The sequence below is a fragment of the Pinus tabuliformis genome, chromosome 1_1 (genome assembly GCF_031772625.1).
Source record: "Pinus tabuliformis cultivar Carrire ecotype Pingquan chromosome 1_1, CPIR1, whole genome shotgun sequence".
Taxonomy (NCBI): Eukaryota; Viridiplantae; Streptophyta; class Pinopsida; order Pinales; family Pinaceae; genus Pinus; species Pinus tabuliformis.
Window position 1 is genome coordinate 946371657 of NC_142297.1, and position 14826 is coordinate 946386482.

A 14826-nucleotide genomic window follows, 5' to 3' on the forward strand; every position below is an offset into this window, starting at 1 on the left:
AAAATTCAGGAATATAGGTTCTCGGGAGTGGGTCCTTCTCAGTGCAGTATACGGCCCCCATTTAACAGGAGAAGGCATGAGCTTTCTTCAAAATGTGGGAACAATCCGAAGTTTATTCCCAGATTCACCATGGATTGTAAGAGGTGACTTCAACATGATCACATCCCTAGAGTAAAAACGAGGAGGTCTGAGAAGAACTGATCCGGACATGGAAGCCTTTGGCGATATGATATCGGAACAAAGAATGGTGGACATACCCACTATAAATGGGATTCATACATAGAATAATAGAAGAGGAGGTATAAACCAAATTGCATCAAAACTGAACAAATTCTTAATATCTGTTAGGCCCCTATACTACTAGTGTAACCCCTTATTGTTATTAGTACAACCCCCTTATTATATTGTTGTATCCATGTAGTCCCCATATTGTTAGTATTGCCCCATAGAAGCCCACTATTGTTACTATTGTGCCCTTACATTATTACTGTTATGTCAGCTCTGATTATATTATGATCCCTTAGACTCCTATATATAGAAAGGAGGTCTTTTCATTTGTATCATCCAAGAATTGTTCATATATGTAATGTAAAGGAGGTTGCCCCCTCGAAGAGGCTGAATTCTAAGGCGTTGATCTATCTTTTCTATCTTTTTGTGAGTTGGTTTCATAACATTTGGTATCAGTGCTTTGGATTCTAGGGTTTCGCCACTCCAAACAGGTCATCGTGGAATTTTCGCTATAACTTTTTTTCTTCAACGTTTCAAATGATAAAACAAAAATAAATATCGTCACCATGATTATTTGCAGTCAGTATGGGTCTATCATCACTTGTACCGTCCTCCTAAGCAAGTCTCACACCTCAGCTCTTCAAGTCGAGCTTTGAAAATGGGAGAAAGACTTTGAAAATCAATGAAACTCTAGTTCCGCACTTTCTCTCACTGTCACCTGCGGTCCCCCACCTTTTGTTTACAAAAACTGCGGACCTGCCCGCTCTGTCCCTAAAGGTGTGGGTGCGGACCCTTGTGAAAGTCAAAAGGCGCAAGTTTTATCTTAAAAAACTCACTTTGGGTTAATTCTAGATGATTCTAGAAGGAATTTTGACGTGGATTGTTCGCTCTGAGGTGGTTCATGCATCCCAAAAGAGAAGGAGCTAATCCCTTGATGAGAGGAGCTATCTCATTGAAGGAGGGCTTTATCCCTTTGAAGGAGGACCTAGTAACCTCCCTCCATTGCACTATAAATTCAGGCATTGGGCTGGTTGCTGGGGAGGTTAGAAGCTGAACATTTTTTAGGGTAAATGCTAGTGAAATCAAGACTTTCTAGTTGAGCTTAAGAGGAGAGATCACATACCTTTTTGGCTTCATTGGGGAGTGAGTGAAACTTGTCAAAGTAGAGGAGACTTCTTGCTGTACCCTGGGAGGAGCTTGTACAGTGTCAAGGCACAGGTTGTAAAGTTCTTCTTCTTTTGAATTAATACAATCAAACTCATTTTTCTCAACAAGTATCTCATGTTATTCGTTTCATGAACTCCTTGACTTTCATGTTAAATATGTTTTATGATATTGGCTTTTCAGGTGCTATTTAATTTGTTTGCCTTGTTTGTGTTTGCAGATTCGCGACAAAGGAGCTCATTTGGATCGAAGGAGCGAGGGCATCCACAAACTTGCGTTGGACCTAAGGTAGGCCCTAAAAACACTTGTTTGCCATTCTTTATAAAAGCATATTTAGAGAAAGATAGTGTCTGGTTGGTTTGCTTGTCATTAGGTCTTCTTTAGATTCTAGGAAGGTCTATCTTGTCCGCAAGATCTACTTATTCCGTGTGACAAAATGGCGACTCCACTGGGGACTTGATTGTTTTCCTTGTTTTTACTTTGACCTGAGAAACTGTGTTTTTGTTTCTGTTTTTGGCTTGTTGTGTGTAAAATTGGGTAGAGTTTGTAGATCTAGGGCTATTTTTCGTTTTTCATAGCTTTGGGAGAGGACCGCACCCTAGCCTTTTGACATAGTGTGTACCTATCCGCACCTTTGCTTTTAGCACAGAGTGGGACCGCACCTGTGTTAACTGTGGGCCTGCGGACCCTGTCAAAATTTTTGAAAAACCTAAGATTTCCTCTGTTAGTTAGCTTAGTTTTTTGTTTAGAAATTGTTATCCACTGCCCAGACCTGCATATAACCCGTCAGAAGCTTTCCTTAGGTTGATTTCATTAGTGTTAGGGTTTTAGGTGAAATTCTTAGGAGTTTTGCTTGTTGGGTTTGTTTTTCATTTTGGTTTTGTAGTGGCTCTGAGCTTAGAAGCTGTAGGGACTTCAGATCACCTTAGTGTCTACCAGCCTTCTTATGAGTCTGACCATTTATGAAATCTCCCCTTGTTGAGGAATCCGCTTTGAGTTTTCTCTTTACAAAACTTCGAAAAGCTTGTGTTTAAAAGTTTGGATTTTCATTTTCAAAAAGAAAACAAAATTGGTTGTTCTTGACTGATTTGTGATTCTGCATAAATTGGTCCTTAGCTTACATCTAGCTAAGTAAAACATCCTTAAAAAAGACATCTTGTAGGCTTTGACTTCAAATAGGTTTTTATAATTTATAGATCTCAAAGTTAGTCATTTCCATAGTTTTGAGTTTTTTATAAAAAAAAAATCTCTCTTTTGGAAAAAGTTTGTTTTTTGTAGTGGTTGAGTGCTTTGAAACGAAAAAGGGAAATTTTTGTGAAATAACTAGTTGTCTCGTTTTGAGTGCATTGGAAAAGGCAAAAAGCTCTTCTTTTAATTTGTTTGATTAAGAAAGATTTGTGTTTACAAAAGTATTTGCATTCTCAAACTCTTTCTTAGTTTAGAAGTTCATCGAAGAGAAAAAGATTGTTTAAATCATCTTAGGTGCATTTTTAGTGATTTTGAGTCGAGTCTTCATACCACGAGTTTCATCTCCGCACCTTTTGACTTAAACAAAAACCAATAAAAATTAACGCTTAAAGTAAAATTCATCTAGTAACATTTTTATTTCTAGGGCTCTGATACACCAACTTAGCTTAGGCTAGTGTCTTGGAGTAGGAGAGTAATTAACTCTCCAAGACAGTAAAAACAAACAAGTAGCTGTATCTTGTGGTAGGGAAGAAATCCAATTGTTGCATTTATGCTCTGGGAAAGCTCCTCTTAAAGGAGAAGCACGAGATCGTGTCGAACCAGTGTGGAAATCAATCCTTCCTCATTTGGAACGACGCCAGATATTCACGTATTAAAAACGGTAAACCTCGGATTAACCATTGTCGAGGAGCCTGGGGTCACTTGTTGGTAAACCTTGGATTATGTCAAGGAGCCTTCAAGGGGATTGAGCTTGCTACTCTGCCCTTGCATGCGTATCGGATCGTCTGTTCCCCTAGGTATATTTGTTTCAGTTGGTAACCTTAGTGGCCATATTCTTTAGGATTCTTCCTAAGGTGACAGTGGTGGGAAGATCCCACTGTACCTGGAGCAGATGTCGGCTAGACTCACTTGGATTTTCTGGGGGATTCTCTTCACTCGAGACGGTTAAGTGGAGGGACTTGTGCCAGTCTATTCATTAAGTAGGTTGCCGGGGTAACTATTCCAACCGCCATTTCTGTATTGAACTCTGCGACGTTGGATTTCATCACCAACTAGTGTTTTCAGTACGGAAAGTTATTGTTTGTGTGTATTTGATCTCCTAGATTCTTTAGGCGTGTGATTCAAATTTGTTTGGTTCTTTAGAGACTTTAGGTGGTTTTCATTGAGATTTTACTTTGTTTGCGTGTGAAGTAGTTAAAAGTTTTTAACCGTGGCTGAATTACCAAGGAAGTCCCACAGACTTCAGGGCCAACCTCCTGAGTTTTTAACCGTGGCTGAATTACTGAGGAAGTCCCGTAGACTTCGGGGCCAACCTCCTGAGGAAGTCCTGAGCCAGCTTGAAGGCTTGAAAGTCCTCGTAACTCCTAGAGACAGTAGAGTTGGGTCACTTGAAGAAGGAGAATCTTCTTTGATAGTACATCATGATTTTCAAGCGTTAGTGGCAGATTATAATCCACAGTCAGTGTCTGTTTCCGAAGTTATTGGTAGCTTTTCATCTACTAGTGATATAGGTGAGGAACTTGAAATATCCGAGCCTGAAAGTGAATTTGCTGCTACTCCGACATCGGGGTTTGTTTCTCTAGCTTCTAGTGGTCCTGGTTCACCTAGGGTAGAAAAAGTAATCACCCAAGATCTTCCTTCTGGACTTATTGCTATTGAAGAACTTGCTACTCCGGAAGAAGAAGTAGGCATCCCTATCCCTGAAAATCAACCTGTTATTGAGCTAAGGGAGCGTGAATCAATTTTTTACAGTCCACCTAGGAGCAGTACTTGGTATCTTTCTTTGACTAATTTCTTAGAAAACCCAGGGTTAAGTTTTTCACCACCTCGTGTTCCTTATCACCCAACACCTAGAGGTTATTATCCTCCGTTAAATATGTCAGGACAGTCGTCCGTGTTTACTCAATTTCCTGAATCCTTTTTGTACGGCGGTCCTTCTGTTCCCTCTGGGTATCAGTCCCTTTCTGGTACTTTTTCGGGAGCGTCTCCTCAACCCATTGAGCAAGGGTTATTAACTGGAAGCAATGGTACTAAGCTGTTGAGCGTAGAAGACATTCTCATGATGTCAGGTTCTATTCCCAATCCTCAACCTCAAGGTGGCCAGTTACCGCCTGGGGGGCAACCTCAAGGTACCCAATTTGCATCTGGGGGGCAACCTCAAGGACAGTACATACCTACGGGACAGTACGTTCCTCAAGGTCAACCCCAGACTCAATATGTACCCCAAGGTCAACCCCAGTATCAATTTATACCTCAAGGTCAACCCCAGTATCAGTATGTGCCTCAAGGGTATCAACCCCAAGGTCAGTACTCGAACCAAGGTTTCCAACCACCCTCCGGTCAAACGTATGTTCAAGGAACGGGAAATGTACCTTTAAATTATCAATCCTACCCTCAACCCGGTTATAGTCCTCAATATTCTCAACCTGTTATGGGTCCGTACCCCAGAATGAACATAGTGTGGGATCCATCGCAAACTCAACAGGTGTTGCAGCCAAATGTACAGTTGTCATCTCAAACTGGACAACCCTTAGTTTCTGGTACACCCCAGCAACCTGTCCAGTCTAACATTCAAACTTTTGTACCTTCGGTAGTTTCTCAGCCTGGGCCTAGTACACCTCGTACTCCGCCTCAAACGACTGCTACAACTGCCGCAACATCTGTTCAATCTACCCCACCTACTTTTGGAGTATCGACAGCTCCAGTTTCTACTGTTCCTGTATCTACTCCTCAGACATCTTTACCACCGTCTGGATCTACGATTCAAACTTCGGTTCAGATGCCTATAGGACAACCTGGTTCAAGTACGGTTGTCACAAGTCAACCACAATTTACTTATCAACCGTACCAGGGACAGTACCAATTCGGTCCTGCTGTGCAGCAGCCAGTCTATCAGTATCAACCATACCCTGGGTACACTTATCAACAACTTCAACAACCCCAGTACGGTCCGGTTAATCCTGGTTTTCCGGGAGGATACAATATCCCAAATGCAATTCCTATTCCTAGTTATCCGGATATCCTCCTCCTGGGGCTGGTCTCATGACCCAGAGTTTTAGGGACCCTAATCGTCAGTTACCGTTTATCGCAACTTTGGACTTGCCTGACTTGTCGCGCCTAACGAACGATCCCATTAATTATCTTCCGTTTTGGCCGCCAATGCCGAATAAGTTGCCTAGTGACATTCCTAAGTTCGAAGGTAAATCAAGAGAGGACCCGTCGAACCATGTGATGACTTACCACCTCTGGTGTGCGTCTAACTCCATTTCAGATGATTCAATCCGTCTTAGACTTTTCCAGCACACTCTAATTGGTCTCGCGGCCAAGTGGTACATTGAGTTACCGCGAGGAACTTTTTATAATTTTAGTCAGTTAGCTACCTCGTTTTTAACTCATTTTCAGTTGCCAGTCCGATATGACAATGGCACGGAATTGTTAACTTCGCTAAAACAATCGACATCCACTTACATTTCAGATCATATTCATGAGTGGAGACGTCGACAGCGTTTAGTGAAGGTGTTTATTCCGAATCAGATCTTAGCCGAGTGGTTTGTAAAATCTTTGTTGCCAAAGATCACTGAAGATGTAGCTAAAGCCGGAGTTGTTACTGAGGAGCAAGTAATTGCTCAAGCACAGTACCTTGACTTGGTCTATACTCAGTCAGGTACGTTACACGAGAAAATCCTTGATCTTCCCAAGCAAAATCAAATCGCTGCAGCTCCTTCGGGATCTCATGCCGCCGATGGTATGATCGGTACGGTTAACACTAAAAGTAAGAAGAAGTCTTCCAAGAATTCTTCTCCTATTATAACCTTGCCTGATTCCCCAACAGGAGATTCTTCTGCAGAGATTTCCGCCGATATTCACGTTGTAGAGTCATCTACAGCCAAATCAAAATCCGGTGGAAAGAAGAAAGGAAAGAAGAAGAATAAAACAGACAAAAATCCAAAGGAGAAACCTGAAAAATCGGAATCCAATGATGAAAAGCGCAAACCTCGTTATCCTTGTCTCATTTGTGACAATGAACATTTTACAAGAGACTGCCCTCATCGTGCAGAGGTTGCGAAGATTGTCAAAGGTTCCCAAACTCCTGCTGTTTTGAAGGATCCTTTTCCAGCTCAAGACAGTAAGATGATAGGTTCGTCCTCGAGTGCCAATGAAGAACCCATACTGATGATGTCCCATGTTAGGATTGCGACTCGATCGCAAGATTATGGTAGTAAAAGTCCTGTTGATGGTAAAGAAGCAGAATCTTCTCATTCTAATCCATCAACCTCAGCTCCCGGTTCCGATCCACTACAGATCGAGAAACCTAATCCAGACTTGGTAATCAAACCGCCCGCCAAGGGTATACTTCGAAAGTCAGCTTTCAATCCACATGCGAGAGCGGCTTAGAATTATAACATTGTTGAGGATTTAGCTGTTTCACCCTCAGCAATGTCGACTTTGGAAGTGCTGCAATCATGTCCAGCACAACGTAAATTACTTTTGTCGGCTATAGGAGCTGTTGACGTTCAGGACTCGAACCTAATAATTTTCGATCTAGAAAATAGTACACCGCGTTTGCCTCATCAAATGGCTTTCCAGATTCCAGTGATAGTAAAAAACAGGCCTATTCATCAGACTGTAATTGATGAGGGAGCCTCAACGTGTATTATTTCGATACAGTGTTGGAGATCGCTTGGTTCTCCTTCGCTAAATCAATCCCCGACGATTCTAAAGGCCTTTGATGGCCGTGGGTTTCATCCTTTCGGCATTCTACAGGATTTGCCTATAGGGGTTGAAGGAAAAACCGTTAATCTAGATGTGGAGGTGGTTGATGCTCCTCTAGATTATAACCTTCTCTTGGGTCGAAGTTGGTCTTACGCTATGACAGCGGTCGTTTCATCGGTCTTTCGGGTTATAAAGTTTCCACATAATGGAAAGATCGTAACAATAGACCAGCTGGCTTACTTTTCTTCCGACCCAGCCTCTTCTGAAAGTATTCAGCATGTCTGTAAAACGACTATCCCGTATAAGGATGTTGGAGTAGGATTAGTTAAAGATGCCGGTTTACTAGGAATTTTCCTTTTCCTTCGATCAACGCATCGTCTTCATTTGCAACTATTCATATGATTACATCAGACACCATTGTTTATGATGATCCTTGGATCATTCCTTCTGAATCTGAGATAGACTCATTTGATGATGTCATGCCTTTGAGTCCATATGAAATTGCGTATGAGGCCGTGCAATCTTTTACCGACCCATTTTCAATCGAAATTGACTTCATGAATGTGGTCCGTGAGGAATCACTTTTCACATCAACCTCAGATTTAATCACGTTTTCTGAACTTGTTCACTCTGACGAGCAAATTCGTGAAATCCTATGTGTAGATGATTTACCATGGGAAGATCTCCATCACAGATCTTCGTTTTTACCCGAGAACGATCGTTTTGAAAATGATTTCTCATCAATTTTTACGACTGAATATGTCAAGGAACCTCAGAATCCAATGAAACATCCTGATTCAGAGTTAAATTTGGGAAACATCTCTCGAACTATTCCTATTGACATTTCGGTTAAGCCCAGAATTGTTGAGAACATTCATATAGGTGCCTCGTGTACAGATGACGAAATTCAGATATATAAGGCCCTATTTCAAGAATTCTGCGACGTGTTTGCCTGGTCCTATGAGGAAATGCCAGGAATTGATCCCACGATTGTTGTTCATGAGATCAAGACTTACCCGGACGCTAAACCCGTCCGGCAACGTTTGCGTCAGATTCACCCAAGAAAAGCTGCTGCAATTAAAGCAGAAGTTGAAAAATTACTCAAAGCAGGTTTCATTTATCCGATCCCGTTAACGGATTGGGTATCGAATATTGTTCCAGTTAACAAAAAGCATGGAACAATAAGAATATGTATCGATTATAGGGACATTAATCGAGCCTGTCCAAAGGACAATTACCCAACTCCCTATATCGATCAAATTATTGATGATTGTGCCGACAGCGAAATATTCTCCTTCATGGATGGTTTTTCCGAATACAATCAAATCAATATTCTACCTGCCGATCAACCAAAAACGGCTTTCATTTGTCCATGGGGGACATTTGCTTATTGCAAGTTACCTTTTGGGCTCAAGAATGCCGGAGCAACTTTTCAAAGGGCCATGTCTTATGCGTTTCATGACATCAAGCACATTGTGCAACCATATCTCGATGACTTGCCTGCTCATTCATTACATCGAGCTGATCACCTCGTCCATTTACGAGCAATCTTTATGAGGTGTAGGCATTATCGGATTCGGTTAAACCCACACAAATGTGTTTTCTGTATAGAAACGGGTCGATTACTGGGGTTTGTAGTTTCGAAAGCCGGCATTCGCGTCGATCCCTCGAAGGTCGAAGCTATCGTTAAATTGCCTCCTCCTTCGAGTCTTCGCCAACTCCAAAGTTTGCAAGGGAAAGCAAATTTTTTATGACGATTCATTCCTAACTACGCCGAAGTTACAAAGGGTTTTACCCGGTTTTTGAAACAGAATACTCCATTCTATTGGGATGAGATAGCTCAGAAATCTTTTGATGCACTTAAACACGCGTTGACCCATGCACCGTTATTGTATCCTCCCAACTACAACCAGGATTACTTCTTGTATCTCGCCGCCTCTCATTCCACCATTGGAATGGTCTTAGTTCAGGAAGATGAATTCGGAACTGAACATGTGATATATTACCTTAGTCAAACTTTAAATCCAACTGAGCTAAAATACTCACATGTGGAGAAATTGACATTGGCAGCTGTTCAAGCTGTCCAACGTTTTCGTCACTACATTTTACTACGTAAAACTACAGTAATTTCAGATTGCAACCCTATGATCTACATTTTGACCAAGCAATTGCTAGGGGGTAAGTACTCTAAGTGGATTGTTATCCTGCAGGAGTTCGACTTGGAATTTGAGAAATCCAAGTCTAAGAAATCTTTAGTTTTTGCGGAGTTAATGTGTGACTTCCCGCGTGCTGACACGAAAACTGTGGCGGAGGAGCCCATTGTGGACGAATCCTTGTTTCTAATCAGCACTTTAGATCCGTGGTATGGGGATATCATCGTTTATCTCCCGAACCAATCCTTTCGGCCAAAAATTTCAAGGTCAGAATGTCGAAAAATTCGATTCCAGTCCCAACAATTCAGGATTATTGGAGATACTCTTTATCGCTGTGGGGCGGACTCTGTGTTTTGACATTGCTTAACTCACGAGGAAGCTGAAAGGGTTCTAAATGACTGTCACTCTGGAGCGTGTGGCGGTCATATGTCTGGGTATGCCACAGCCCAAAAGATATTGCGTGCTGGCTACTTCTGGCCGTCTTTATTTAAAGATTGTATTACGATGGTCCGAAAATGCCACAACTGCCAAATTTTTGATCGAAAGATGCGCGCTCCACCTGCTCCTCTCCACCCTATAATTGCCGTTGGTCCTTTTGCCAAATGGGGTATCGATTTTATTACATGTAACCCTCACTCGGCCGGGGAGCATGCGTATATCATCCTTGCGGTAGATTATTTTACCAAGTGGGCCGAGGCGATGCCTACATTTGAGGCAGACGGCAAGACAGCTGCAATTTTTATGTTCAATCATATAATTGCTAGGTTTGGTGTCCCGCAAGCGATAATCACTGATCATGGGCGTCATTTTCGAAACATTATGATGACCGAACTTACAGGCCAGCTTGGTTTACGTCACGATAGTTCAACCCCTTATTATCCACAAGCTAATGGTCTGGTTGAATCCATCAACAAAGTTTTAGTTATCATGATCCGACGAATCATTGGGATTCATCGGTCGAATTGGCATAACATGCTATTTTCAGCGCTTTGGGCGTACCGAACTTCAGTAAAAACATCAACAGGGTTCACTCCTTTCCAACTAGTCTATGGTTTGGAAGCTGTGTTACCCATTGAATGCGGAATCGCGTCACTACAAATGGCCATCGAGTTACTTCCACCCACTTCCGAAGAGGAAACCGTTTGTTATACTTGGCTCAATTAGATGAGAATTGACGTGATGCTGCATTGGTGATCGAGACTCACGCAAAACGCATGAAAGCTCAGTATGATCGAAATGTGACCCCTCGAAATTTTGTGGAAGGAGATCTAATTTTAGTTTACGATCAAGCTAATGATAAATTAGGCGCCGGAAAATTCATTCCTATGTGGCATGGTCCCTATGTTGTCAAGCGAAAGCTAGCAAAAGGGGCCTATGAATTGGTAGACTTTGACGAGGACTCTTTGGGTAAACCCAAAAATGGCCTTTACTTGAAGAGGTATTATGCTTAAAGAATGGGTATGGAAATTTTTAGTTAGGATAGTTTTTCTTTCTAGCTGGTGTGTTTTAGTTTAAACAGTGTGCTTAGCTTAGAGAGTGTTTTTTCGTCATTATTCCTGCTTATCTTGGTTTTACTCTTGATATTGCAGATGTCGATGCCTCTCCAAACATACATTGGTTTCTCTGATGGTGCTTGTCGTAATACACGGAACATTTCTTCCGCAGCTTGGGTTATTTATTCGCCCTCTGACGAGTTAGTATCTATGCATGGGGTAAGCCTCGGTCAAACAACGAACAACATTGCCGAGGATAGTGCAGTGATTGAGTTATTATCTGAATCTATTTCATTTGGGATTCGGAGTTTGATAGTGAAGTTAGATTCTGAACTCGTTGTATTACAGCTTAATAGAGTGTATGCCATTAGAAATCCAGTGTTATTAAGATTATTTTTTAGAGTGCGTCTCTTGGAACGTGAGTTTGATTATATTGAATATCAGCATATTCCAAGGTCTTTAAATACATTAGCAGATGCAATTGCTTCTCGAATGTTAAATAGACATTTGCAATAATCATACATGTAAATTTAAAACCATTTCATAACATGATTTACAAGATAAGCCAGTAATAATGATATATATATAGGAGTGTGTCAAAATATACGCCGTCTTCGATATGCGATCATCCTATCACTGGTGATGATCTCGATAAGAAACCACTGCACAGGCCACCTTGCAAAGGAACCTCATAAAAGGTCCTGGGACCCCAATCACATAGCACTGAAGTCGATGAGGAATGTCATCTATAGTGGTCTCCGGAATATCTCCTATCAAGCGCTCGAGATGACCCTCCAACTCGGCCAAAACCTCTGCTGCTTCGTCCTGTGGGGCTGGCGCGGCTACAATTGGTTTTTTCCTCTCATAAGGCCGGAGAGCGGCTGGTCGCTATGGACCCACATCTGCATTTGAAACTTTTTCTATCAGTTTTGAGACGATGGAAAAATAATAAAAAAAATTAAAATAGGAAAAATGTTGAAAATGATTTTACCTGAGTCATCCCACTGCTCTCCTGGTGGAAGAACCATACCTGGGTCACCACGAAAATCTACCCCAGCGTAAGGGAAGCCTTGAATAGAAAAGACCGGTTTTCCAACCATTGGAAATACTTAGGTTTGAATCGAGCAACCTCTGTCCTCTCGTCCGGGTGATGGGCCATAACTGCGACCCATCGCATCAGTTTGGGCTCTTGAGGAAGCCCATCTCCAACAGTAAGGTGTTGTGGGATCAACATGGGAACCCTCTCCAGGCCAAAACTCACAACCAAAGCCCCATAACCAAAGGTATTTAGTTGTCTGTTCTTGGCCCTGGTCAGTTGGCCTTTCAGATTGGCCAACACAGCATCGCACCAGTTGAAGATGGTGCCTCGAAAGAAATCAACTGACATACGCATCTGGGATTCGGTGACAATATGTAATGCGGCAGCCACGCAAAGTCTAGTGACAGTAAACGCAATCACCATGAGTTCAGGACGGGATATGGTCTTTATGTCTATCCCTTTGTCTCTAGCCTGGCTGTTGCAGTACTCTAGCCGGAGGCTATCGACATACTGGCCACCTAGCCTAGCCCCAAATAGAGTCAAGTCTTCGCCTCTCTTAGGCAAACTGGTCAAGAAATATATGTACGCCAGCTCGATTTCAAGCTGGTGGCCACCAATGAAGAAGCATTGGTCCTGTATGCTCCATCTGTCAACCAACAACTGTAAGAAATCCACCTGAGCCCTCATGCCAGGAATGGCCCAGAATTTGTACAAGCCGCACGCCCTCAAAGCATCAAGTGAAGGCTGATGATTCCATGCGGTAGCATCCACGTCCTCATGGTCTCGTTCACGCCAATATAGCATGATGTACTCTCTGCATCAAGTATAAAGATAAATTAAAATTCTAGAAATTATTTTGTTTGGTCCAATTTTGAGAATTTTTGGGTTAAAAACCCTTGCGACGGGGACCGCACCCTCCAGGTTAGACACAGTGCGTGGGACTGCACCTTGTCTACATGGAAGGTGCGAACCCCTGGCTTTTTCCCAATGGAGAAAAAGTCGAGGTCCGCAGGCCAGCAGTGGTAAACCTGCGGGCCCCCACGCGTGGGTTTTAAGCCTAAAAACCCTCCCAAAAAATGAAATGAATGACTAAAACAAAAATTGAAACGGTCAAAAATGAAGAGTAAGATGATGTGGATTACCTGGAGAAGACGACGTTCGATTCCGATGGTTGGATTTTCCGCAATCTTCACGGGAGTTTTCTGAACAAAAGCACTATTTTATCACCCAAAACTCAAACGGTAAAATGAATTGATGAAGGCCCTTTTTATAATTTTTTTGAGTAAATAAATTGCAAATTTGTTTATGTTTCACTTTGGAAAGGTATTTTTGCGACATTTTTATCCATTTCAAATAGGTATGAGTAATGTTTGTGTTTTTGTGCAGGATAACGGATTATTCAGGGGAAATCTATCGTTTTCAACGAAAAAACATTTAGAGTCATCTTTAAGCTCTTTTTTGACTCCTGAAACATGAAAAGATTGCCGTGTTTTTCTTTTAAACTCGTTAAAACGGAATTAAAATACGGTCCACTTACAGCTCTTTTCTGACCGTAAAAACATGAAAAGATTGCCGGATTTTTGTCATTTCAAATTCGATATTGGTTATAAAACGACGTGTCGTTGATCGCTTTTTTACTTTTTTGGATCAAGGGCACTAATGACGAAAAGTACTCCTTGGTCGTAAAAGATCAAGCGGTTCTCTCAAGTATTATTTTATACTTTTTCGGGCTTGGGAGACACAAATTTACGAAAAAGGTCAACCCTGGAGTCTTCTTAAGTTCTTTCAGACTCTCTAAAATTGAAAAGCGCCGAGTTTCTCCTATACTGGACTCGTTAAAATTTCCACAGTAAAGGACCTGTTCAATTACAAACAGGAATGAACCACTCCTTCTTAGGGTTCAAATTAAAACTAAGTTGGACTCATCCGAAGGATGAGCTTATAATCAAGCAAATGTTATCCTCCTCAAGCTTGTCAAAAATAAAGAGGTACTTGCCAGAAATGGTGGGGGAAAAAAGAGAAAAATGAGCCTGTTTGTCATACTTTATAACCACTCTTGAACATGACACTTTCATTCACCTGGGTTGGGAAATCCTTTGCCTAACAGTTGATCAAACCACATTGAAAGTCTTCAGCCAGTTTCTGGGTATTAACTTTGGGTCAATTGTCACCAAACCATCTGTCGTGTCGTTATGTGTTCAAGAGGTCACTGCCAATAAGCCATTCATTTGCAAAATATCTGTCATCCATCTTGACCATCCCTGAGTCAGTCCTTGCAACTAAATTTCTTTGACTTGATCTATGATTTCGTGTTGTGGGCTTGCCTACGACGGATCGCTTTCTATCGACTTCAGCTCATTATCTAGAAAGATGATCTAGAAATCGTTAGTACCTTGAGATCTGCATGTCTCAATGGCAGGTTTCTCGCCTTTGACGACAGGTTGCATCATTGACCTTTGATCAAAGGATTCGTGACATGTTTGACATCAACACATTTATTCGCATCTCATGGATTGTACTGGGTACTTTGAGAGCCATTGACATCACTGGTGGTTTCTCTCACACTTGTTAACAGTTTACATCATTGACTGGTAATCAAGTGGTTTCTACCATGTTCGACATCAACACATTCATTCGCATGGATAGAATCGTACTGTTTCGGGAAGTAGAAATGAAGACCCTGGATCTAGTTTCCACAATCCAGGCTACGAGGAATTTTGTATTCATTATATAATGGACTATTCATAAACAGATGGCTGCGTCCATACTGTGTCCACATGAGTCTATACTTGTGATGTTTTACAAGATCATTCCTGTATCAGAGCAGTAGTTAGTTTTCTAGTCAGTT